Source organism: Lepidothrix coronata, unplaced genomic scaffold (genome assembly GCF_001604755.1).
Source record: "Lepidothrix coronata isolate B3197 unplaced genomic scaffold, Lepidothrix_coronata-1.0 Scaffold4, whole genome shotgun sequence".
Lineage (NCBI taxonomy): Eukaryota > Metazoa > Chordata > Aves > Passeriformes > Pipridae > Lepidothrix > Lepidothrix coronata.
The window spans coordinates 1,793,507-1,821,213 of NW_016690184.1; the positions used below are offsets into that span (position 1 = coordinate 1,793,507).

Consider the following 27,707-nt stretch of genomic DNA (forward strand, 5'->3'; position numbering starts at 1 on the left):
CCACAATTTTATATCTAAGATTTATATGATTAAGATTTAGATTTATGTTAGATATATTTTCCTTATTACTTCGACTGCAGCTAGGAAATCTTCCACATTCACATAAAACCTTTATGAAAGGAATCTTTGATACTGACCTACATAGATATTGTACTAGATTTCTGGGATTTGTCTCTGTTGTTTTGTTTTGTTTTGTTTTGTTTTGTTTTGTTTTTTTAGGAAGGCTGTGCTTCCTGAACAAGATGATACATTTTACTTCATGAGAATTTCTGGATTCTAGTTTATTATTTCCTACTCATATTTTTACTTGAACAGCATTTTGTTAGCATCAGTATTGAATGGTTAGTCCTTCCCAAAATATGTAGATATTTTATTACACCAGCTGGGAAAATCTTTATCCAAACATTTGTCATCTTGCATCTGGGCTCCTGTAAACATCTCTTGGCCAGCCTTCCTACCTCATCTAGTTCCCATTTATGTTCCATTTAAAACATACCCACATGTTTGATATTTTCCATAGTGATCCAAGAAGTGATCATGATGTTTTAACTCTTGAAGCAAATTTCAAGCCCAGTTTGGATTCTATTGTGTCAAATGCCTTACTGCAGTTAATTAATCCCTATGCCTTTAAGTTTAAAAAAGCCCTCAGAGTTTTCAGATATGACTGACCAGGCAACACACATACATATAAACCCACATATTTTATATATATATATATATATATACATTTTTATCTACATATTTATATATACATATACTTCTGTATATATATGTATATATATAAATATAGTACTAAAAATACAACTGATTATACAATTTTTTTTTTCTACTTTAGATGTCAAAAATGATGCCTTTTCTGAATTTTATGAAGATCAAAGTGGTAAAAGCTAATAAAGACTTATCAACTCTGACTGAGATCAGGTTTTCTAGAGAATCAGCTCCACTTCAGGTCTCAAATTAACTGGCCAGTTTGCCAAACGAGATTACATTAGAAAAGCGGGTTGTAAGCTTTTGAGCTACAGAGCTACTGAGTATTGCCCTTCATTTTTGTTTATAAAAGAAAAATGGTTATTTTAAAATAATTGTTTTCAGTTGTAGAGGAAGAGTACTTACAAATCTGGCCTTGAGGTCTTCTCAAAATCTGGCTGTAACTGTGAAGCTGAAACAACCCTCTCAAGTCATAGCTACTCAGAGTATTAGGAACATTCTGAATTTGATTGGGTTTTATGACTTTGTCAATCAAATCTATCACTAAATAAAATGTCAGATGTTGAACTTGTCTATTTATTGCTAATAAATTTTGAATTATAACTTTGACAATGTGCTTGTAAAATTACAATTTTACATCTTCCTGCTAACTCTTCCAAGGAGACTTTTAGTCATAGTTTGCACTTGGTATAAAGTAATTTTCTCCTTTTAAAATGAGGTAGTATTTCTGAATATTACAGAAATTAAGAACAGTGAACAGCTGTCCTTAAACCCACAGTATTACGCATCATGGCAGAAAAAAAGTATGAAGACAAAACCAAAGTTTAAAAAGAACCCAAGCAAGCAAAAATAACTGTAATCGCAGTCTTTACAATTTAAAATGTTTTTTTTTGTTTAAATTTTCTGCAGTTCCATGTAAATATTTCAGGAATTTGATGCAAATATTTTAATATTCCTTTCTTTTCTCACAGTTCTTCAATATCTCAAATCAATTGTGAACTCACACAAGAGTGCAATGGTTCTGTGGTTCAGGATCTCACTTAACATATAGGAGAGGTACATCTCTCTTGTTCTTTTCTTCTCTGTACCATTCATATCGGAAAATCTTATTCTTCAGTAATGATCAAAGCAATGGACATGGTTATAAATTATATCTCATTAATCCTATACACAATAGTATGGTTAGACTTTCCATATCTACAGATGATACATCTTCCTACAGGATACTAATTTACAGAGACATTCTTATTATAACAGAAAGCATAAAGCTCATGACATTATATTTCAGATTATTTTATTTTGTCACATCTCGGTTGTCTCAATATTACACATGATTAATTCTTCCTATAAGGTATTCTGTCCCTCTTTTGTTCTCTCTAATGTTCTTAATCATTTGATATTATGGTGACTATTATCATTTTTTTGTTACAAAATTTGGACTTTTTGTTTAAAGTATAAAATTGTACTTCAATAACAGTTTCATTGTAACTGGTCCAAAAAGATTAACACAATCTCAGGTTTGGAGGTAGAAACTGGAATAGTTTATTGAACATGCGAAGCACTTATTTAAGGGTCTTGGGGGCTTAACATGCTATTAAGGAGGCAGGGTTATGCCAAATAGGGGATTTCACAATCTATTAGCACTTCCAGCAGCAGGGATGACATAAGGGGAAAAAAGGGATTTACATTTCTCGGATTCAGTATTTATATTTGGGGGAAAAGAATTGATATTTCCAGTAAGCAGTATTACACTGAGGGAGAATGGTCAGCTTTTCCCAAAATAAGAATTACACAGGGAGGGGAGAAAACAATGGGGCTTTTGCATGAACTGATAGCATCACAGCAGAGTCTCTCCATATCCTGCTGGGGGAGACAGGACAGTCCACATGGATGAATGTTAATGGATCTTGTCTGGTCTTTTCGATGGTGGGTTTTTCCCCAGCCCCTGTGGCCCAAGGCTTCCTGTTTAATCCTATCAGTTCTTTTTCTGCTGGTATCTGAATTTCAGACTGCAACGTTTCATTACCCACTGTGGATTGACAACGGGGGTTTTAATTCACCCTCTTTGTTGAAAATTTACCCAAATCTGTCATTTTTTGAGTGTACATTGAATGATGTCTAGGGCAATGAATTACTTATTTAGCTGCTCAAGGTCTAGAATTTTGACCTTTCATCTGAGTTGGTTAAGTAAAAGATAATCTGCTGCCCAAATTACTTGTAGAACATTTTTTATATCTCTGTTGTACATAGGATTGTATTTATCTGTACTTGGGAAAAGAAAAGGAAGGTGTATTCTTTCAGGCATTCATTAAAGCATTGTTGTTTGTTTCATTTTAATTCAGCTAGAGGGAAAAAAAATGAAAAATTACATATCCACTAAAAGAAAGGTATTATACAAATTTCTGTGATAAGTATACTAGCATGTGTCTTTGTCTTTGTTCTATATTCTCACTGATATATACAATTGCATTCACAAATAAGAGGGATATGCAAAAGCATTTTCATATGTCACCTTGCAGCTCCAAACATATAGCTAAGCTATCTCTGACCCTACTGGTGAATCTACAAGGGACAGTGTGAAGCAGTGGGAAGGGCTAATTCACATCCCTGGAATAATATAGCTGTGGAATACATAACGGTATATCTGTGCATCCAAACTTAATGCTTCAGTCTGTCACCAATGGCTCAGACTTTCACATATGCAACACAAAACTAATTAAAAATATAAATATTACCAAGACAATATCATTAAAATTATTTTAGTGTGAACTCTACCACAAAATTTCCTTTTATTCCCACATCTCTCTTGACAATAACCTCTCCCCATAATCCCCATCGCTTTTATCTTCCTTAAAATAATCCTACATTTGATTCCACTCTGTTTTTGCTTCTGAGTAGGTGTAACTATCAAAGGGTGCCAGACTTTTAATTCCCAGTGCTTTTCAAAGAGTGTAGGCTATGTGATGTACAATATATATATATATCTTGCCTAAGTGGGTTGCAGGCAATATTTCCCTGATTTGGCAATACTATTTCCTGAGAGGAACTATCATATATTATACCTGTAGAGAGATTAAATTTCTTTTATATAATCTATGAGTCTTTATGCCATACTCCAAACTTTAAGACAGGCCTCCTGTGCGGTCATCTAGGAACAGCGTGGTAACTTACATAACTCTAACCCTACATGCTGGTACTGGGAGTGGGCAAAATACCAGGCAGAAGAGAAAGAGAGGAACAAATATGAATGAAGAAAATGAAACGTGAATTTCTACCAAAACATTATATTTTTATAGTAAAAAGATTTCCTTTTCTACATGCAAACTGTAAGTGCATGTCTGGATGCTGGGAAGAGGGGAAAAGAAGCACCGTCTGAGGTAACTATAGAATGGGAAAGAATGAAGACAAAGAAGTGTAATCACACAAAGGAGAACACTCCATGGAGCATGTGCAAGAAGCTCCTCTGAAACCTCTGCTGGGGTAGGTGGGCTCTGCCCTATTTGCGTGCTTAGCTAGTGGTTGATATCTTTCAGGAGAGGCATTTAATTTCAGAACACAGCCTTCTCAGTGTTGCTGTGATTTTAAACTAACTGTGTAATGGAGTGTATTACCATTTACCATATGATGAGATGGCCTTGTCTGTCAGCCAGGGAGCTGCTTAATGTTATATATGGGTCAAATGAGCCAAAAAAAGAGGGGGGAGAAAAATTAAAGAACCTTGAGCCCTCTAACAGAAGGGGAAACTTCCCCTATGGCAAGCAGCCAGGTCATTTTTTTAAAGAGCCATTTTCTTCTGAGAAGTGATTGAGCAGCACTAAATAACCGAAGATAAAGGAATTCCAAGGGCAAGGGGTATTTCTGATGAATCAGCTATTGCAGTGATCACAGTAGCAGGTGTTGTCCTTTTGGCAGAAATAATTTTTTAATGTTTGCAGATGCATTTAGCTATTCTCCAACATATCAGAGGAAGCATTATAAAATCCAAATCAATCAGATGTTCAGAATTTGACTGGTTGTTCCCAAGCATAATTTTGCTGAATTGATCCATTTGAAGATGTAATGCTGTTTGCAAAAGCTTACATGACATCTGGTTATATAAAAGAAGAGAAATACCTAAGCTAAAAATTAAGATATTTATTGAACTAATCTTATGCCTCAACTTGATTCAGTGAAGGTGTTTATGTTTTAGTAACTTTGACAAGAAAAGCAAAATAATAAGTTCAGCTCAAGTCCTTGAAGAGAGCACTACAATAACCATGAAATGTACTATATAGACAAAATACCAGTTGTTCTCACTGTTCCTAACATTGGTCTTCTAAATGAGAATTGTTTAAATCCTATAAACCTTTTTTTGAGCAAATATTGAACAGAGTGCACTTTGAAAGGCTTGGATATCTGAAAAATTCCAGAGCATGATAAGACATGTACTGTGCTCCATAGGCTTCAAAAGATTCTGAGTGGGTGAATTTAAATGTAGACCATCTTTCTCTCCCTTAAATTAATTGACATTAACTTCACCCTAACTATATAAACATATGAAAGCAGTGAAGTTTGATTAAAAATAAAAATTAAAAAAAAAGTGAAGACCTTTTTAATCAGTTGTATGGTCAGCCTACTCTTACTCAGTAGTCTTACCCTTGTACAGTAGCAGACAGCTTTTCCCCACAGAAGCTATATACTCCTAGATGAGTGCAGTACACGTGGAAATTATCCCTTAGGATTTTCTTCCCTTTAAGGGAATCTGAGAATCACAGGGCTTAAATTCATGCCTAGTATTTCTACAGCTAAACTGGCAGACCTACATTTAAGATGAATTTGATCCTTATCTATAAGGTATTCTTTTGTATCATCACCATGGTTAGGCTTCGCGAACAAAGATTTGGGGAGGGCTCTACCCACGTTTGTTACAAGCATGCTGGTGGCTAAAGAGGCCAATACGAGATAGACATGTCCAGTTGCAAAAGGCACAGCAGAAGGACAGTTGGTGTCAAGTGGCCTCCCTCTCCCTATTAAGTGTACCTTTGATGGCAAGAACAGAGTAACAGCTCATGTTACCATCCTTTGTAAACATCATACTGGGGTTGTCTGAAGAGTAGAGGTAACCATAAAGAGACCAGGCTGACAGTTTGATACACTGGTAGTTCAGCTGGTGTTTAATTGGACAGTCTCATCTGACTTGGCTTCACAGAAGAACCTCTAACTTGGTGACCATAATACAGAAAATAAACAATAATAATGCTAATTAAAACAAAAAACTGAGCCCCATGAAGACAACTTGAGACATTTGCACACATTGTAAAGAACTAGAAAACTGTAAAACCTTACTTCAATGCTTTGTCTTACTGTTCATTGTAAAATGTAAATTTATGGACCTCTGGAATGGCTTATTGAAGATTCTACACAATCATATTAAAAAAAATATAATTGTGTGAATGGCTCAGTTATTTGGAATCCCAGATTAATAGCGGGGAAATAATTAGTTCTGGTAATAAACCAGAAAAGAAAACATAAACACAAAATCTATTCTTTTGAATTTAATAAATTACATCAAATTAGGAAAGATGCCCAGTATGACAAAATGCAAGTTCAGGGGATGTTATCATTCACCTGAGATATACTGCTCCTATTTAATATTTTACAAGCCATCTTTATTATCCTCTCATACAACATCAGAACAAATCTGCATCTGTTAAGGTGAATTTTGTTTGTCATTCTTGATTCTAACTATTCCCTAGTTCTTTTCTAATATTGAAAAAAATTATTCATTACAGAACACATGGCAAATATTTATTAAGATTTATTTTATTTTTTATTGCCTTTGCAACATTTGCTTTTAAGGTCTGGTTATAAAACCTCAAATATTCTTCAGTTTGGAACTTGACATCTACCAACAAAAGGACAAAGGACAACATGAAATACAAGCTACCAAGGAATAAGGTTTATGTTAGCTTATGTTTTCTGAAAAATCACACAACAGCAAATATTCAAGGCACCACTGAATTTCCAGGCTCTCTAATTTGCCATTCACTTAAGAGTTGGACTTGATGATCCTTGTGGGGCCCTTCCAACTCAGAATATTCTGTGAAATCCATGAATAATTCAATTGTAATTATTCTGAAATGATTGACGAGACTGATCTATATGTATGCCAGAAGATACCGTACCTTTTGAAGGAAAGAATATACACGGAAATAAATATTCTAATCGTAAGCAGACAATATCATGTTAACTATAGTCATTAACACTTCAAAACTTAAATACTTTTGATTTTTGGAACTAATTGCTTAAACTGTTGTGGTGGTTTCACTCTGGGCCTTCCTGGAGACCAGCTTGTAACCAGGAAGGAACTAGGAAAGTGATCACGAAGTATTCCATGCTATTCTTTTACATAACTTGAGGTATAAATAAAGCCAGCAGGAGGGACCTCGCTCTCTTCCTTTCCGGCGAGGTTCGAGAACGGTGGGTCCCTGTCTCGGTCTTGCTTATCTGGAGCTGAGGCCTACAGTGACTGCTGTTATCTGCCACACGTGAGGGGAGAGCCCTTGGCCGAGTCTAGCCATCCTGCCTGTTCGAAGGGAAGTGGTGAGATTTTTGCTAGTTTGCCGTCGGTTGACTGGTTGACTCGCTCGGTCCTTGCCCCTTTTTGTCCTTCTCCCTTCTCCCTCCCCCTCTTCCCTTTTTGGGAAGCTGTTTGGGATTTCTGGAGTTGTGGTGTGTGGTATTCTCGTTTTGTGTATCTGTCTCATATGTAAAATATATATATATTTTTGCTATAGCTTTGGCTGTTTGGTTTTTTTTCTTTTCTCTTCCCTCTCTGGGAGACGGGTCCTTGTTGTCGGGTTTCGGGGGCTTGGCGGGAAGCCAGCTCGAAACTTGCACACTGTAGTCTATGGTAGATATGGAAACTATCTAATATGCCCCAGAGAATTATTGATATGATATGAGTGTTCATATATTCTGGTGTGTGCTAGTTTAGTGTGGTTTTTTTAGAAAAAAAAAATCAGTTCAGAAGTATAAATTTCTTTTATAGTCAATATAGAGAGGTTGATATCTGCAAATAGCCAGATAAAATCATTTGTTTCTAAAGAGAGTTATTTAGATTGATGCTGCCAAAAGTAGAAATTACTATATGTGCTGGTTTAAAGGTAAACCAGCAGGAGAAATGAACCCAGCTCCAAAGAGGTTATCAGAGTTACAATTTAATAAAAATAATACCATAAATACAATTATATGGACAAACAATTGGTTTAAACCACAATACTCAGATGTATAACCCAGCACCCTGGGGCATGAACAGAGTGGTGTTCCTTGGCCCCTGTGCTGAGCCCCATGTGGTCCCCCTGAGTCTAAAGTAAAAGGAGAGGGGAAAACCTGTTGGTGAGAGTGCTGGTCAAAGTCTGGTTGAAAGTGGTGATCACAGTCTGGTCGAGAGTAGTGGTCGCAGTCTGGTCAAGGTTCTGGTCCTCCTCTGGATCTGATGAACGGTACCAGAAGTCCCAAGACCCCAAGATTATATACCTTCAGGTTTAGGTAGGAATGCCCAGTACCTCCCTCAGGGCGGGGAGTTCCACAATGGGTGATTGTGAGTCGTGGGTGTAAGGACAGGAGCATCCTCCTATTTCACAGGTCTCTTAACAGCCAGCTTATAGCCTGAGGGGTCAGGTGTGCTCTGGGCAGCTGCTGCAAATGGTCTATTGTTAATAGTTTCTGGGAAATGACATGGAGGGTGTAGAATACACAGTTTGGGTTACACCTACACAGCGATGAACTAGTCCCAGCCGTTCTAACTAGGACACTATAAAACTTGTATACTTCTCATTTTATAACACTGGCTTAATTTCTTATTTTTTTTGTTACAAGGTTCACAAAGGTGTTTTTTTGATGGGTTTTTTTGCTAAGTATTTGGCATTTACATTTTGTACCTAGGAGTGCTGGAAGTAATCCATTGTGTTGACTGTAGTCAACACAATCCATTGTGTTGACTTTGTTCGTATTGCAATCAGCAAGCCAGATAATAATGTACTTGACTAATTATGACTGCAAATTATCATGAGCAAAAAATGGAAACTGCTTCCCAAAATCAAGTTGTAAGGAAAAAAAGGAGTATAGAATTTTCATAACTATTTGTCAGTATTGTATGTGTTTGTTCTTTTGCTAGTCCACATTGGGCACAAAGCTATCTGTGAGAATCAGAATACTCACATAGAACTTACCCACTTCCCCAGTGTCTCAAACACTGAAGTTACTCAAAACAATGACCTGAATAAAGAAAGAACTATCATTCTACTAGAAACTGCAGAATATGTTAAGTGTTAGAAACTGGAAGAATTAAAAATTTGTCATCAGAACCATTCTCTCTTAGGTAGAACATAATGAGAACAGGAAATAGCACAACATGAATCCATTCTTGTGACAAACCTTGCAACATAAATGGCAACCGGTACAAACTGATACAAATCGATCTTTTTATTTCACTAAAAAGGGGCAAATAATGAGATACAACATGCTGAGCCATTTGGATTCAGTCAACAGTATGGATGGTTCATAGATAAGTAATGGGCTGACTTTAACTCTTGGATATCTTTTGATTTCAGTGTTGATTTTTCCACAGAGGTTATGTGCATGTCACATATATCTGGAAGCTTTGGCTTAATTAGATGCTTCTGTATTTGAGTACAAAGAAATTCTGAATGACACTCTTTATGCTAATTCAGAAGTGTGGGATGTAGTGAACATTTAAAAATAGAATACATGACTATGTATCACAGGATTGGAGTTTCAAGGTTATTTCAATACACAATCAGATTTTTATCTGTTTAAACACCACTGTAAGAGAGGCTGTGCTGATCAGGTGCGTCTGAAGTACCCCAGATGACCAGATCTACCCAGGACTACTTTCTCACCTACAGCAGTTTCTAAGGGCTTTGTGATATTATGAAAAAAAGATTAAATATTCACCTTTAATTCTTTGGCTCTTCTGAATAAATGGAAATCCCATTTTTCAAAACTATCTTATTTTTGAAAAGGCAAAATTACTAAGAAATATTAGTCAAGATTTTAATTTTAACCTCCTCAATGAATATAGAGGAAAAATATACTTTTTAAAAAATTATTTTCAGAAAGGTTTAGCACAGCATTCGGACAGTGTTATGATATTGATTGACCTAGAAAAGAGAAATATACTGGTGAAAAATGAAATATCATGTATATCTCAACAATTTCTTGATTCCTTCATTTGTCAAAAGTGGCAAATATGCAGTTCTTAATTTGAAATGTATTAAAAGCATTTTGTTTTTTAAAAAAGATAATGTTCATCTTATTTTTCCATCTGTTATTAACCCACATTTAATATACCCCCAACGTTGAGATACACAACATCAATGGGCAGATTTTCAAAAAGCTGTTGATTTCACAATGTAATTCAAATTTAGGTGAGATTAAATATGATAAACTAGATAAAATGTCTGAAAGAGTAGAATTAAGAGGAAAACCAGAAAATACTATGATCTATTTCAATCAGTTGTAGAGCATACTATAATACAAATTACAAATTTGTCAAGTAGAAGTCAATTCTCGGAAACTTATGAGACAGTTGACATATGTTTCAGTCAATAAAGCATAAAAAGAATTGTAAAAGAATTTAAACAACTCTCCTTTGTGCAAGGATAACAACTAGTTAGCTTTATTTAGTGCTTAAGTTCCTAGATAGTATTATTTGGAAAGATTATTAATTTGGTCAATGAAAATAATTATGCTGATCTGAATTCTTTAACTCAATGAGAAATTCAGTTTGAAAACAAAATATAAAACTTTACTATCCTAAAATTGAAATGTTTATTTAAAAATGGGAAGGCCAGTTCTTACCAGCTACATTTGTGATACTGAATCTAACAGCACTTTCCTGCCTTTGCTTCAGATCTATGACTTGGTATTATCACAGTAATTCAAGCTGAATCCTCCTCCCCACTGCCCACCACAGCCCTCTCCCCCCTGTTCCTCTACCCCTATCAATAGAAATGACAATGTAGAGGCTGAAAAGGTATTAATTTTGAAAATCAGATCCCTCTATTGATACTGAACTTATATGCCTAATAAGTAAAGCATTTTAATAATTGTTTTATTACAGTTCAGAGACAGATTTTTTATCAGGCATACTAGGACTGTCATCATGCTTTGGTAAGGTACCTCTTCGCATGTATCAAATATTCTCTGTTAAGAAGAATCCCCTTGTCATTTTCCTGATTTTCCATGATCCACAAAACTGGAGTATTCGAGCTAAACCTACATATTTTAAGATCCACATCTTTAAGTTCTGCCTATTTTCAGTTCTTGTATGTTTTGTCTTCTTTCATAAAGTGATGGTCAATTGGAAATTATGCATAGCTGGAGATTTTTAGTGACTCCCTGATAAATTGTTTAATTTACTTTTTCAAATGTTAGCTTTACATTGCTATCCTATTTCAAAAAATAATGCATTTGACTAGGTCATTTTTTCTTTGAGGCTGGGTTTTGTCCCTCAAATTTGTAATTCCCTTCCAGCTAAGCTCCAAATGCACTCTTGACCTGAAACATAAATAAAATTGTCTGCACTTTTCCAGACACATTAATTCTACTGTAGTAATTATATGTATGTGAATTGTTAGAGAGGCACTCACAGTCTCATGGATAAAGTGTTTGTTAAAAGGCAAAACTAATTTATCGGGATCTTGGCAAAGGATAACACTCATATGGGAAATCAAACCTCTTGAACAGCATGATCAGTTGTTGTTTGATGGCAATGAGGGTCTCCACTGCAATAATCACCTCAGTGGCATCTTTAGCTGGATTGGATAAAATTCAAGCTGCTCCATGATCCTATGTGATCACTCCAGCATATGAATAACCCACTGCTATCACTGCTACTTTACATACAAAACCTTTCTCAAATATCTCGACTATGTACAAAATGCTGTCCTGCGTGAATTTACATGAGCAGTTCTTTATTGGCTTTTTTATAAATGTTTCTTCTATGTACAGTTTGATCAGTTCTGCAACTGGAACTGCCTGGGTGTCTTTGGGATACTTCAAATGGGATATTAATCAACACATTTAAGGACAACATGATTTTTGAGTGATCTTGGGAATCTGGAGAGGTCCCAGCTGACTGGAAGCTGGCTAGTGTTGTCCAAGGTTTCAAGAAGGGAAGGAAGAAGTACCCTAGAAACTACAGGCCTGTCAGTCTCACTTCAGTGCCTGGTAAATCATGGAAAAGATTATTCTGTGAAGTACTGACAAACACCTGGAGGACAACACTGTCATCAGTCACAGCCAGCATGACTTCACGAGGCAGAAGTCCTGCTTGTTGAACCTGATTTCCTTGTACAACAAGGTAACTCTCTCAATTGATCTAGGAAAGCCAGCAGATGTAATCTTTTCGGACTTCAGCAAAGCTTTTGGCACTGTCTCTCATAGTATACTTCTGGACAAAATGTCCAACACACAGCTGAATCATGTGTTACATGATGGGTGAGCAACTGGCTCACAGGTCAGGCACAAATAGTTACAGTCAATGGGGTTATATCAGAATGACATCCAGTCATTAGTGGGGTTCCACAGGGCTCCTCCTTGGCCCAGTTCTCTTCAACATCTTCATAAATGACTTGGACATGGGACTTGAAGGAACAGTAAGTTTGCCAATTACACAAAATTAGGAGGAGCTGTTGACTCCCTCAGGGGCAGAGAGACTTTGAGAAATTAGAGAGCTGGGCAATCACAGATCACCACCAATCACCACCAGTGTGAAGTTTAACAAGGGCAAGTGCCGGATTGTGCACCTGAGACAGGGCAACCCTTGTTGTTTGTACAGACTGAGGAATGAGAGGCTGGAGAGATTTGCTGCAGGAAGGGACCTGGGGTCCTGGTCAATGGCAAGCTGACTATGAGTCAGCAGTGCCCTGGCAGCCAGGAGGGCCAACTGTACTGCATTGCAGCCAATTGAGGGAGGTGATTGTCCCACTTTGCTCTGCACTTTTACAGCCTCACCTTGAATATTGTGTGTAGTTTTGGGGACCACAATATAAAAAAGACATTAAGCTATTAGAGAGTGTCCAAAGGAAGGCCATGAGGATGGTGAAGGGTCTGGAGAGGAAGCCTTATGAGGAGTGGCTGAGGTCACTTGGTCTGTTCAGCCTGGAGAAGAGGATACTGAGGAAAGACTAGATCTCATGGCAGTCTACAACTTCCTAGTGAGGGGAAGTAAAGGGCAGGTACCGATCTCTTCACTCTCATGACCAGTGACAGGACTCAAGGAAATCGTATGAAGCTGAGTTGGGGGAAGTTTAGGCTGGATACTAGGAAAACATTTTTCACCCATAGGGTGGTTGGGCACTGGAAAAGGCCTCCCAGGAAAGTGGTCACAGCATCAAGCCTGTCTGAGTTCAAGAAGGGTTTGGACAATGCTCTCAGGCGTATGGTGTGATTTTTGGGGTGTCCTATGCAGGGCCAGATGTTGGACTTGATTATCCTAATGGGTGCCTTCCAACTTAGCAAATTCTATGATTCTATGATTCAAAGATTTGGACAATGCATATCAGGAACCTGCCTGGGGGAATTGCTAGAACTGTCCAAAATTCCCACCTGGAGACCTTCCGTAAAATCAGGTAGCTGCCCTATGGTGAAAGTGGCCAGTGGTGCAGTCAGTCAACTGGTTAAAAGGAAGTTCTTTGTCTCCAATCAGTTATCTCATGTATGCAAATGGCTGGTTGGGGAGTTCCTGAGCCACCTAGGAATTAACATCACCACCCTGATGCCCAACCACATCACAGTTATAACTAAGGGGCAGGCTGTAATTTCAGCTTGTAACTCAGTAAGATTCATAGTATTTACCACATAACAGAGCAATGAAAATGTTTTGGCATATGTAAGGTTAAAAAATAGATATACAAATCCAAGGAAAATATGATTAAAGTAAGAATAGACCATGATTATGTTGGGGTTTTTTATTCTATAGAAGATAGGATTTTCTTATCACTGGCAAGCAGGGTCGGTATATATTCGTAAGTGCAGAAAATATCAAAACATGCATGCAGATTTGAACAGTACTTCCATTTCTCTCTATCTTGTATTATAAAACCACACTCCCAGAAAATCTGTTGTGTAGGCTAACATTTGTCTTCACCCTTGTCATGATGATTTTTTTTTGTTGTTGTTCATGCATTTTGGCATCCAGGCACAAAATACAGCATACATGATGTGTTGATAAAGACAGTCTTTGGGAGGATGGAATGGACAACTAAGCATTTCTTAGCATAAGAAACTTTTATCTTGCTTTTTGACTGGCTATTCTACTAAGATTTATTTTTGCTGACATATTTTCATATTAATTTCCTCTGTAACAGAAAAAAAGAAGATGGCTAGAGAAGCAGTGTATTATTGCATTTATTTATAACATTCTTATGCATGCAATACAGTGAGCACTTAACAATTACTTGTTTGAGATCTAATAAAACTGAGCCCTGTTATATTAGTTCAGTCAAGTTTGTTGATTTTTTTTTATTCCTTACTTAATTTGGGTTTTTTTCTGTCTTTTATTTATTTCCTTCCCATATATCCTTGTCTGCTTAGAGATTTGTGTGGATAAAATAAAAACCTGCTTTGCTGTCATTGGTTTATTCTCTTTCCATCTTGACAAGAACTGTGTAAAATCCAGCTAGAAGGCCAGGGATTTTAAGCATACAGTGCCTCTTTCCCTTAGCCACCACCAGCTATATAAATTAAAAAAAAAAAAAACAAACAAAAAAACACACACAAAAAAACCCCAAGAACTCCAATTATTTTCTACCTTCTCAGAGCATTAAGCAACTTGTTTCCCAGGGCAATGGCACTTTCACTCCCTTTGGGCTGTCCTTTTACACAACCTTCATGTTTAGTTGTGTGCAATCTTTTTCTTCTACGTCCAATCCCTCTCCTTTCCTGTTTTCTTGACTATAGTTTCCGTCACAAAGAAACTCTTTATCTTGCTATCTTCAGACCATTTTAACTTTATGTCTGTTTTCCTAATTTCCAAAATTTTACCAAGTATTTCTTTCTTTCATTTTCACAATAATTTTATAAATATTTTCGGTATATGTCTGCAGTTTATAGCTCTCTGCAGCTGTGTGTTTCCTCTGGGCCTGTTCACCTCATGGCATCTCTATAATTCTGTTCTCTTAATTATATTTTAGAATGCAGAACCAACAGGAGATAAATTCTCCTCGGATGTTAGACAAAACCTGCCACAGATCTTACTAAAATTGCCTGCCAATAATGATTTTGCTGATAAGCCCCATAATTACTAAGACAATAGGCTGTTTTGTAACATGTGTAGAAAATTATAACAACCTGATTAAGATACCGACAATGCTACGATGCTGTTTACATTCATTATGGAGGCTGGACAAGCCACCTAAGTGACTGACGAGTAAGTCAGTTATCAGGAGACTTCATGCTTTTCTCAAGGGCAAAATTATGTGTCACTTGAAGATGATTCCTTTCAGGGTGGAATTCCATGCACTTTCGTACCTATGAATCCCACACACCAGAGCAGCTCAGTTACAATTTCCTTATTTGGGAAAATACTTAATCTCTTCACCAGAGAAGTTCTATTTGTTATTCTAGAGAAGCACAAGGATCATAGCTCAATTGATCCTGTTATGTCCACCTCAGAGCACCCAAATAGTTTAAACATGATTCAGCCTACTCATTTCTACATTAAGTACCAAATGTCTTGGAGAGTGATTGCATTGCAGAAGGCACAGGACTGCCAGTGTGGTTGTTTTTGTAATTAATCCCTATGGAAACAAAATGTTGTGATTTAAAATTTTGACCAGTCTAAGAAATAAATTAACTTTAAAAAGGAAAACTTTTCTTATTAATAAAATGTAGGCATGCAACATGATATGTAATGCAATTGGTATATGTTAATTTATAGTGAATATGAAAAGATACTTCTTCAATAAATGTAGTTCCACACTCAGTAATAGAAAAAAGACTGTCCTTGACTTGCTTAGTCAAGAAACTGCATAATCATAGAATTACAGAACAGTTTGGGTAAGAAGGGACCTTAATGATCATCTATTCTAACCCTCCCCACCCCCTACCACAGGCAGGGACACCTTTCACTAGACCAGGTTGCTCAGGGCCCCATGCAATTTGCCCTCGAACACTTCCAGGAATGGGGCATCCCCAACTCCCAGCAAATTGTTCTAGTGCCTCACTTCCCCCTGAGTAAAGAAATTCTTCCTAACATCTAATCTAAATCTCTACTCTTTCAATCTAAAACCATACCCCTTTGTTCTGTCACTGTCTGTCTATGTAACAAGTCACTCACTCTCTTTTTTTAAGCCCTCTCTGAGTACTGGAAGGCTGCAATAAAGTCTCCCTAGAGCCTTCTCTTCTCCAGACTGAACAATCCCAAGTGTCTCAGACTGTCTTTGTAGGGGAGGTGCTCCAGACCCAATACAATTTTTTTGGCTCTCCTCTGGAGCCACTGTAACAGGTTCATGTCTTATGCTGAGGACTCCCTACCTGGGCACAGTACTCTGGGTGGTGTCTCACATAATGTCTGTGATTAGGACATCTGAGTTCAAATTTGATCTGTTAAAAATCTCCATTTACTTGATTTTCTTGTCGAGAAGCATAAGGACTGATTATGGTCATTTTCCCTACAAAAAAAGAAATGCTTTCTGTTTGACAGTTAGTAATACAAACAGAGTTTGGCAATTAAGGAAGGATGTGGATGTATGACTCCTTTGTGTTACAGCACACCTGAGGATACGTTATGGTTTAACCCCAGTGAACAAGCAAGTACCATGCAGCAGTTTTCTCACCCCTCCACCAGCAGGATCAGAGAGACAGTTGGAATTGGAAGGGTAAAAGCTAGAAAACTCGTGAGTTGAGATGAAAAGAGTGTAATAGGGAAAACAAAAGCCATGCACACAAGCAAACAAACGAAGAAATTTACTGCTTCCCATGGGCAGGCAGGTTCAGCCATCTCCAGGAAAGCAGGACCCCATCATGTATGAAAGGTTACATGGGAAAACATACGTCTTCACTCCAAATGTCCCCCTCTTCCTCCTGCTTTCTCCCACTTCATATGCTGAGCATGATGTCATATAGTATGGAATGTCCCTTTGGTCAGTTGGGGTCAGCTGCCCCGACTGTATTTCCTCCCAGCCTCTCATATAACCCCAAATTCCTCGTCAGTAGGACACTATGAAAAGCCTGTGTAAGGCCTCTAAGTAGAAAAGTTTCTGTGTAAGTACTGCTCAGCAATGCCAAAAACATCTCTTTATTATCATCACTCTGTTTAGCACAAATCCAAAACACGGCCCCATACTAGCAAGAAAATTAACTCTGCCCCAGCCAAAACCATCACAGGATATCTGAATCTGCAGCTTAGGTATTCCTCAACCTAAAATGTCTTGTACCAAAGGACTTCCTTGATGAACAAAGAGTAGAATTAGCTGCTTTCAAACAGATTGGGGCAAGAACACTTTCAGAGCAGCCAAGCGAGAGAGCTTGTCCTTACTTCCCATCAAAGTTTAGAAAGGTTGTGAACCCATATAAAAAGACATTTGCCAGACAGGAGAACAGCATAAATCTACAAATCTCACAGAGATGATATTGTTCTGTAATGATAACTATATCCTAGTTAAACCACCTTTAATGGTGGTTAGAGGCTAAATTTAGGCTTCTGAATCAAGCCTTCATGTGACCAATGGCCAGGGCTTGAACCACCTGTAACTCAAAGCTCAGCTCTTTGTAGAATGGCTGTACAACATTCACCCAGTTTTATCACAAACATTGCAGCTGACAGACTACAGAAGGTAAAGCCAGGCAAGATAAGTAGACTGAAAACACTGTAACAGAATTGTTGAGATGGTAATAGCAACCCAGGGATCTAGAAAAGAAACATTAACACAGTGCATAAAAATCTGAGGTAAAAAAGAGCAGGGAGATGGGAGATCTCAACTTGGCAATATCAAGGGTTATGATATTCCAAAAAGTGATGGAAGCCAACTCTTTCTTGGATGACTGATAAGACCCAAGTGAACACTAGGCTAGAATAGGGAGAATATTAATGCTTAGCCCAGTATCTTGCAAGTCCTAGTTCTCAGCTGTATCAATCAGACAGTAAATGCTTTGTGGGTGCTCAAGGGAATGTACATCTTGTTCTCAGAGTCTCTTTGTGCACAGCAAAATATGTCTGGAAAAAACTGTGGTTCATTGAGGAAAGGTTGGACCAGGAGATTACTTCAGAATTAGTTGAATCACTCTCCAGTGGCTTACTTTCAGACAGGTACCTCTGATGTTTAGAGCAGCCTTAGCAGTGCTGATAAATCAATTGATACAACCAGCCAGTCAATGTGAGATCTTTTGTTCTTTGATATTCACATCTTTTAGTCTGTAGAGGTGTTTAAAAAATTGCCTTACCACAGTTTATATCCTTGTGAGAGAGATTTTTACTCTGGTTGCCTTCTCAGGGAAGCATTGTTTTATTACTTGTTAGACCACATTGTCAATTATTTTCTTTTCAGAAAGATGAGTTGTGGATAGATTTATACTTTTAGGGTTTTTGCAAGGGAAAGATGAAATTCTTATTTTTCTGAGTAGCACCAGAAAGACAGGACTAAACAGGCAACACAGTGCTTATGCTTTCATGCAATCCTGTTAGTACCTTCCCAATTAACTTGCCATGGATCTGTAGGGTTTTAAGCCAGCAATTGCTTAAAACTGCACACAATCTGGATTTATTCAATCTCACTTTAGTTTTCAAACTGGGATATTTGTGTTAGGAGTGTAGCTACTCAAAGCTCCCTCTATACTTATTGGAGAGAAGTAGGCTCTCCACAGAATGATTCAGATCTTATCTCATTTGAATTTCTCTCTTGAGGTGTCATTCTTTTAAGTACAGAAATAGTTTATGCCATTTTTGTGCCTAGGTTAGACTCCTTGGGAAGGTACCAGAAGCTAAGTGGAATGAATCTAGATTAAATTTTCTGACAAACGGTTTAAAAGATAAGGTCCTTCCAACGATATACATTATACCTGAAAGCTGCTAACTTACTGAGAAGGAGAATAAACATTAGAATTCCCTTCAAGTTTACTCCCTGATTTCTAGGAGCATATGGCCTGTTAACTCACCTAGCTGCAATTACATTCAACACTAACTTCTGTGCCTGTGTTACCCTGTCAACCAACAGATTAGTACTTTGCTGCTTGAAAGTTATGCTCTGATGGGCTGTGTTCAGAAGACATTGTGTATAATCTTGCTCACTTCTTTTGCTATGAGTTGCAAAGTCATGCAGGGGCCTCAGTTTTGATTCTCCTCCCCTAAGGTCCGAGCAGCTGACACTCTTAGCCATCTAATTCCATGAACAGAAGGAATGCAATCAGAATGCAAACTGCCTGAAATAATGGTATGTTTCCTCCGACTTACAAGATATGTGTTTCCACAGATATTATTACAACACTTCCTCACAGTGCTACAGTTAAAGCTAAAGTTTCAGAATGCAACACACATCCAGACAGCAGAGAATTGTAAAACAAAGCGAAGAAATATAAAATTAAAAAATTAAATGAAAGTCCTTCCAGCTATAGTTTCTATATGTGCCTAAAGATCTTTTGATCTAGAAATTATATAATTCTTTGTCAAAATTGGGGCAGAAATTCTACTTTGTTCAGATCTAGGACACAGAGCTCACACTGTGTAGTAGCCACAAGAACTAGATGAATTATTGATGAGTAAAAACAGGATATTAATTCACAGAGGAGTAAGATATTTTTGTTTTTAACTTCATTTCATGCTGATTATAAAATATCCTATATCATTTGGTATAAGCCTCATTAAATATATACATCCCATGCTTTGAAAACTCAAGCTTTAATGTTTTCCAGCCTCTATTTTAGCTTTAAATACTTGCAGTGAAATCAAGATATATGAATTATTAAGAGCAAGGATTTTGCTAAAATGACAGAGCATTCAGTCCATCTGTCTCACATTTGCAAGTTCTTTTATTCAAACATTTTCCAAACTTACAAAAACAATTGACAGAGAGATTTCAAATAAACTTTTTGTTTTGTCTTCCTGTATGTTTTGGTTTTATCATTTTAATTGTAGGCTCTTGTCTGGACAGAAAAAAAAATAAAAAAAATACAGAGAGAATAAGTATTTTGCACATTTTTTCTCTAGACCTTGGGAAATCAAGGTCCTCTCTCTATAAGAGTTGATGCTCATATTGCCCAGTTAGCTGGAAAATTCCCTAGTTACCAGACTTAAAAGACTCCCTCATTTTTTTCTTCCCTCTCCAGCCTTCCTCCTAGATTTGCATTAGAAAATGAAAGAAATAATTATGAGGCAAGAAAAAAATTCACAAAAGTCTGATTCTGCAACCTAGTAAGATATCATTGTCACTAAGATGGTAAAGTTCTGGATTTTGCTTCAGTGCTACTTACTCACTACAGTTAGTTAACCTTAAATGAAAATTCAGCAACCATTATTATGTGTTCTCTAGTCCATACTTTATAGTACTGAATTTCTGTCTAAAGTTAGACTTACTTACTATCTAAAGAGAATCTGCTGTCACTGTCCAGAGCTGTTAAAATTAATGAAGTCCAGATAGGCTAGTTGGGGAAATAGACTTGAATTTCTTTGCCACTGAGAATATTTCAATCAAAATAATGAAACAACTACCATTTTCAACAAGCCACAAAGGAATATAGTGGAATCACATAATTGAAAAATATTCAGGCCAGAAGGGACTTCTTGTTATTTAGTCTAATATCCTGCTCAAAGCAGGACTAATTAGGTCAGGCTGTGGCCACAAGGCTTGAATACCTCCAGGGCTCAACACTCCCTCCACTCCTCTCTGGGCAACTTGCACCAAGATTTGGCCATGCACACAGTGAAAACAAAACACTATATCCAATCAGAATTTCCCATTTTCTAACTAATATCCTTTGCCTCTCACTATATCACAGGGCATCCCCATAAGGTTGCTCCACATACTTTGTATCCTCAGATCAGGGAGCTGCAATGAGGTCTCCCTGAGCCTTCTTTTCTCCATGCTCAGTCAACCCAGTTTGCTCAGCTTCCCGTTGTCTGTCATGTGCACCAACCCCATGACAGTCATGGTGCTCTGTGCTGGACTACCACCAGGATGTCCATGTCTTTTTGTAAGGGGTAGCCCAGGTTCTGTGAAAACACAACACTGCTGTCATGGTCTCACCAGTGCTGAATTGAGGACAAGGATCACTTCTCTCAGTCTGCTGACTACAGTCCTGTTCGTGCAGCCCAAAAGGCAATTGGCCTTTGTTGCAAGGATGCACTGCTGGCTCATCATCTTCTTAGAGTCTACCAGTTTTTGCAAAGCTGCTTTCCAGCTGGTCAACACCCACCACGCACTATTACTTGGGTTTATTCCTCTCCAGGTGCAGACTTTTGCATTCACTTTTACTGAACTTCCTGAGGTTCCTGTTTTGCCTAAAATGGAAGAAAAAAATTTCTGGACAATATTAATATAGATAAAGTGGAGAGTAGTCTTTAATTAAAGCGCTTTAAGGCACACTATATACAGAAGTGTACAATAGTGTACAATACAGCATTGGGCTTCTACAATTTTATAGCTCTAATTAATTATCATATCTAATGGATATTTCCAATCCAAAATTTGCCTGCCCCCCAGAACCTCCCTCAGGTCCACTCCTCGACATGCCTTCCCAGAACTGAGTCAGAGGTCTCAGACCCCTTTCTGCATCACCATCATCTCCGTCAAGTCGCATTCCTTCTTTGGAGCTTCTCCAAGGTCTCCAGGCCTTCTAGGTTGCTTTGTCTACAATGATATCTTTCTAGGTAGATGTCCCCGGCAAGATGTACTTGCCAAGGTCTTTTCTTTGAAGAGAATATTAAACAAAACTGGAAGAATTTTGGGAATTTGATATGAAGCATTAGAAAAGAGTTTTAGTAAACTGCTGTTCTAAAGTGTTAGAAACTATACAGCTATATTAAAAATCTATATGTTACAAAATCTTGAGAATCCTAAGGCATCACCTGTTAGCCCATTTCTCCCACCTATCCAGGTCCCTCCCAATAACAGTTGTGCTCTCTGAGTGCTCTTCCCTCTTTGGGATTGTCTGTAAATTTGCTGAGAGCACATGCTGTCCCATGATCTAGGTTGTTATAAAGACATTAAGATGCGTTTGTTCCAGTACTGATTTATGAAAGACACCACTAGCTGCTATCCAGTATCTGCACTTTCCAGCACTAGCCACCAGTCTTCAATTCCAGCAGTCCAGATATTTTTCTATGCACCCTTCTGCCTACATGTCTACCCCATATCTCAAAATTTCAGTGCTAAGGAAACCATGATGGACTGTGTTAAAGACCTTCCTAATGTTAGAGTGTGCCGTATCCACTGCATTCAGCAACAATCACTTTGTCCCAGAAAGCAGTTAGGTTGACCAGGCATGAGTTACGCTCGGTACATGCATGCTAGCTGCTTCCAGTTACCTTATGGTCTATCATGAGCTTAGAAATAGCTTCTGATAGGATTTGCCCCATAACAAGTGAGGTGAGACCTTTACCTGAATCCTTCTTCTAGAAGAAGGATGTGATGTTTGCCTTTTTCCAGTCATCAGAAAACTTTCCAAATTTCCATTACGCTTTGAAAATTATAAGGTTTACCCCTCAGCAACATCTGCTAGCTCATCTGGTACCCTTCGATACATCCCATATGGACTTACAGGCTTGCTTATGTCTAATTGCCTAATATGTAAAAACTAGAAATGAGAAATCTATGCTAGGACTATCTCTGGAGATGTATGAAGGCAAAAATAAATATAAATGAAAGCATTTGTTTTAAATCTAAGCATGTCCAATTTTGCTTATGAGCTATAAAGTTGTTCTAAACATTATTTTGTTTGAATGGCCTATAGCTGATCTTTCTGCAGACATCTTTTAGTTCTCCCAAGTAGAAAGGGAAGTTCTGTCTAAATGGGAATTTCCTACCTGTCAAAATTTTGATGAAGACAGAAAATACATTTTTCAGTTAAGCTTTAAACCATTCTCAAGCCTTTAAACAGCTCTAGCTTTTATACCATGTCATGCTACTATTCCATTCCTTCCTCTGTAACTTTTTCTCTTATGACATTCCCAAGTATATAAACTATTCAGCACATTTTTTTCGGCTTTGCGGTGTACTGATTTGAAAACTCTGGTTTTAAATCTTTTTCTTTTACATGTCTTTTAGTCATTTGTATAAATTTCTACATGCTTTCACTAGGTCTTAGATTAATCAAACACACTATAAATTTTTATATGCAAACCAAATCAACAATAAACTCTGCAATATATTGCTATTTGAAGCAATAACAGGTTGTATTAAAATAATTTTTATATTGCATCAACAGACATCTACAATGAAAGACATCTTTTTAATTCATGTCATTGTTATCAAAAACATTCCAAGTAAGTGACCTAATTCTATTATTCCAGTTTCGTGGCCAGATTTGGTTTATTCAGTCAGGGAAAACTAAACTGTTTGTAATGCTGATTTATTTTGCACAAACCACTTTAATTAAAGTGGCGTAATATTTGGAAAGTAAGGAGCTATTAGACTGCATGCAAGGAAAGGAAAGGTTAAACATATTTTGCTCTCTAATCAGATTGTTGGGAAAGGACATAAGTTTTGGCTTTGAATTATCAAGTAGAAGTTTGTAATTAAGTGTGAAGGAAGAGAGAAAAAACAGTTTATTTACAGACAATTGCATTGTTTATTTTCTATGAGAACATAGCTGTGAATTATTACCTAGTTGAGAGAAAAACAATGCCTGTATGTAGACACATGTAGGCATTTAACATGATTAAATTCTCATCTCTTTTTTCTGTAGCCTAGTAAATATGCTGATTGCTCTTAGCAGGGGATGGCCCAATTATGTGTTATCGTGGCAGTGCAGGAGCTCACCCTCATCATAGGTCTGATCTGGGTGTTGCTGGTTTAAATCCCTGTGCTGGGGCCAGTGACTACTGCCCATGCTGCTCCAGCTTCAGCCCCGGAGTGACCCTGCTGAGGAAGGGGTGATACCCTCCCCCCTCTCCATCACTGCCTGAAAAACCATAGCCCTTTGTGTGCCTAGGGCTGGAGGGACTTGAGCTGGCAGACAAGGTGAAGGATGCAAAATAATGAGAAAATTTACAAAGATAAACCTAAGCATGACCAAGGCCAGGGGGGAAGGTTCCACTCCCATGTACTTCATTATTGCATATAATAATGTCTGGAGCATAATATGTCATATCTAGTCACACAGAAGGAAGTGCTTTTAAGCAATATCATTTACAGCTATATTTCATACATTTCATCATCCCATGAGCAATCTTCGAATTCCTATCTCACAAGTCATTCTCTGTTCTCTTTTGAGACTAAGAGGCCGAGGTCTACCTGCAAAATAGAGGTAAGATGCTGGGATAGGTTTATATGAATATCTACATGAATACATCCTGAGTTGATTCTGTTTTTTTTCTGCATTGGTACATGAAGTGAAATGAAGACAATTTTTAGGTATGGTCAGACCATGTCTCTTTGTCCCTGCCTCTGGTCCATTGACATTAAGACTTGAGTAATAATTTACTGACATAGTTAAAAGGGAATTTAAAGTATCTCAATAATTCTTGATGATTTCATATTTCTCTTAGAAGTAGTCTTTTGGCTTTCTTTTTAGAGATTCTACTTAGAGTCATTGGGGAATATTTAGCTGTAAGAAAAATGTTACACAGTTCACACCAAGCACTGAGATGTTGGTTTTACTAGATTTCTGTGGCTTCTTTTTGTATTCACATACAGATTTTGTTCCAAAGAAAACCAGCACTCCTCACAAAAGAAAGAATGTGCCTACATTTCTTATTTTGACTTCACAGAATCATTTAGGACGGCAAAGACCTCTTGATGTCATTTTGTATAACCTCCAGCTCAGGCAGGATCATCTGCAGCAGAATATCCAGTTGGATTTTTTAATAACTCCACAGATGGAGACCTCCACAACTTGTCTGGACAACCTGGTCCAGTGTTTAAACACTATAACACCATGACTAAAAAAAAAAAAAAAAAGAAAAAATGAACAAAAAACTGTTTTCCTCTGTTCAGATGAAAGAGGAAGTTTGTGTTTTAATTTTTGCCCACTGCCTCTTGTTCTGTCAGTGGTTATAAAAGAGAAGAAGCTGGTTCCCTCATCTTCATTTTCTCCCAAGCAGGTGTTCATACACATTGACAAGATCCCACTTGAGCCTTCTCTTTTCTAGGCTGAGAAATCCCTGCTGTCTCAGCTTCTTATGTGACAGATGCACACATACCTTTGTCGTTGACTCTAGGAAATTAAACAAAACTAATTAAGTATAAAGAAAAGTGACACAAACCCATTTCAATGGTGACTAAAATAGTAAAAAGCACGTTAACAGTATTTTCTTGTTTGAAATGGGAGGAATACTGAATAACTTTTTTCTCAGGATTAATAACAGCATATGTACAACAATAAATACAAGTTGATTCATATATTAGTCCTTCTTTTAGACAGAGAGACAACAGCTACCAGATGACAGACAGTGAGTTGAAAATGAATTTCTGGAATTATGGACTGATCAGGAAAAGCTATTAGTTCAACCTGAAAATCAGTATCTTTATGTATATTGCAAGGTCCCCAAACTGTCATTAATGATAGCGTACTGTTTTTTAAGAATGAAGAGTACTATGTTATCGACAACTGTAATATCATTATATTTGCTTTTTAAGTAGTTAGTATGATATTGAATTATTGCATGTCTTTTAATATTGTGTATTATTGCAATACATAAATAAATCACAGGGACCTGGCCAGCTCCTCTTATTTAAATCAAACAGCACCTTATATATGCATGGGTTCAAAGTAACACATGATTCTCTTAACCAACCACCAAGGGCATCTCACTGCCCATGTGTGGGAGTACTTCAGGACTTCATTTCCCAGGATGCCTCATCCAGCATCCTTCCTGTAACCCAACTCCTACACTTTGTAATCTTATATGGTAATTGTTGTATACACACACAAAGCAATTCCTCATTTCTTCATTGCCACTAGAATTTCTGTCATTGTAATATTTTGTGATAGTTATGAAATTCAGAAAACTGATGACAGTAGAGAACATGAGTTAAATAGACTTTTCAAATAAATATCAAATAGAATTTTAAGTTTGATCTGAACTTTTAGAGAATTCTGCTGAAGATCAAACATTAGTATTCAGTAGAATTGAAGCAAAACAATCAACACAAAGATCATTTCTCACTGACTAAAAAAAAAGCATAGTATTCTTTAAATGTTTTGTTTGCATTCATTGTTAGACTACAACAAGTTCTTATCCGCTCTCTTTTATGCTTTTCTTTCTCAGCTGCATGAGTTTGAAAGGCATAAAGAAATTGTATATTTGCAACAAAAGAGCGATATTTCAGTCCTATTTGGTGATATGTAATTTCAAAATGCTTGTATTACTCTGCCATTTCTCTTTTCAACAATTTTCTTTTCATCCTACTGTATTCCTAGTTTTTAATTGGAAAATCAACAGCAGGAATGCTTTTCAGTAAGGTGGATGTATTGATGTATATGATGTTATTGGTATTTCTTTTTATCTTACTAAACAGAATTTTAAATTAGAAAATAAATGTATGGTTAAGGAGTCTGAATATCATTCATATTCGTATATTTCAAGTGTACTCAAATTAAATAGGTGCACTTATTTAAAGAAAAGTGCTTTTTATGGGGCATGTTAGATTTGCCAAAATCCATGTGCTGCATCTGTACCTTGTAAAACAACTACCAGCAAACTGTGATTAATGTGGATGTATAACCTACCTCTAAAGCTCAGTCTATATGGTTTCAATACGAACAGGTAAATTACTAGTGGATACAATACCAAGGAACTGATGGCACTAGTACTTAAAATTTATGTATACTGGAAAATAATATTTTTCTAGTTTATGGCAACAACGTTTTCTAAGGAAGAATTGCCTACCTGGAATGCAGAGATGTTACAAAACAGACAACCGTGTTTTCTATTGTGTAGCCAGCAGCAGCTTGTAGTCAGCAGCAGCTTGTATTCAGCTGCAAATGTTCTGAATTGTGCCAATAATTCTATGGTTGAATAATTTTAGTTATGGAATGCTGAACAAAATTCAAATACTGCTGCAATGATGTTTTTAGATGTTAAATAACACCCAAATGAGAAAAGAAAGAGGAAAAGAATGACGTGTTGGTTAATGATTTCAAGGAGATGAGCTGTTTCAGAGCAATACTTTTGATTGTTATCAAAGTAGAGCATTCTGTGGATTCTAGACATTAACATGTTTAAAGTATAGACTGGCAGTTAAGCCTCTGTTCCATGTGACTGCTGGCATCAAGCACAGATACAACTTTATTCCCCACAGTCTATACCAGGGATGTCATTATTTTTTTTTGTCTACATGTTGTAGTAATCTTTGAGACCGCTATAAAATTTTTCCTTGTATTTCAAAATAATAAATCCACCATACAACCAGTTCACAGAGTCCTTCATATGAGGAAAGGTATTCCATCCTGTAAATGTAGCCTATTTTTTGTTGGCTTTCTGTTTTCTTCCATGTGTTTAGATGGCAGGTATGCCATCTAAAAGCACACACTGTGCTCAGGTAATTCATGTAATTTTGAATCAGAAACATCCAGTTTCCAAATTATCACTCTTCCAAGATTATAGAAATGTTCTTATACCAATTTGCATGTTTGCTTTCAGATTACTCCGCCAAAATGCTTTCCTGATAACTGTAATATAGCTAATATAGTTTCTGATAACTGTAATATAACTAATATTTATTTTCATTGTGTTATACCTAGTTACATAAGAATAATCTTTGGTACTTGTACACAAAAAATGGACAGATCTGATTTTACTATAGTTTTCAAATTATTTGCAAAATATTTGCAAAATT

The 27,707-nt window shown here is 37.0% G+C and overlaps 1 long non-coding RNA gene across 1 annotated transcript; it reads left to right on the plus strand.

The window, feature by feature from the left end:
• Positions 1–16,880: 16,880 nt before the first annotated feature.
• LOC108501994 lies at positions 16,881–24,612 on the plus strand. Its single transcript, XR_001876325.1, has 5 exons — positions 16,881–16,980; positions 19,065–19,145; positions 23,134–23,191; positions 24,142–24,174; positions 24,564–24,612. It is a non-coding gene; the product is annotated as an uncharacterized LOC108501994 (long non-coding RNA).
• The last annotated feature ends 3,095 nt before the right edge of the window (positions 24,613–27,707 follow it).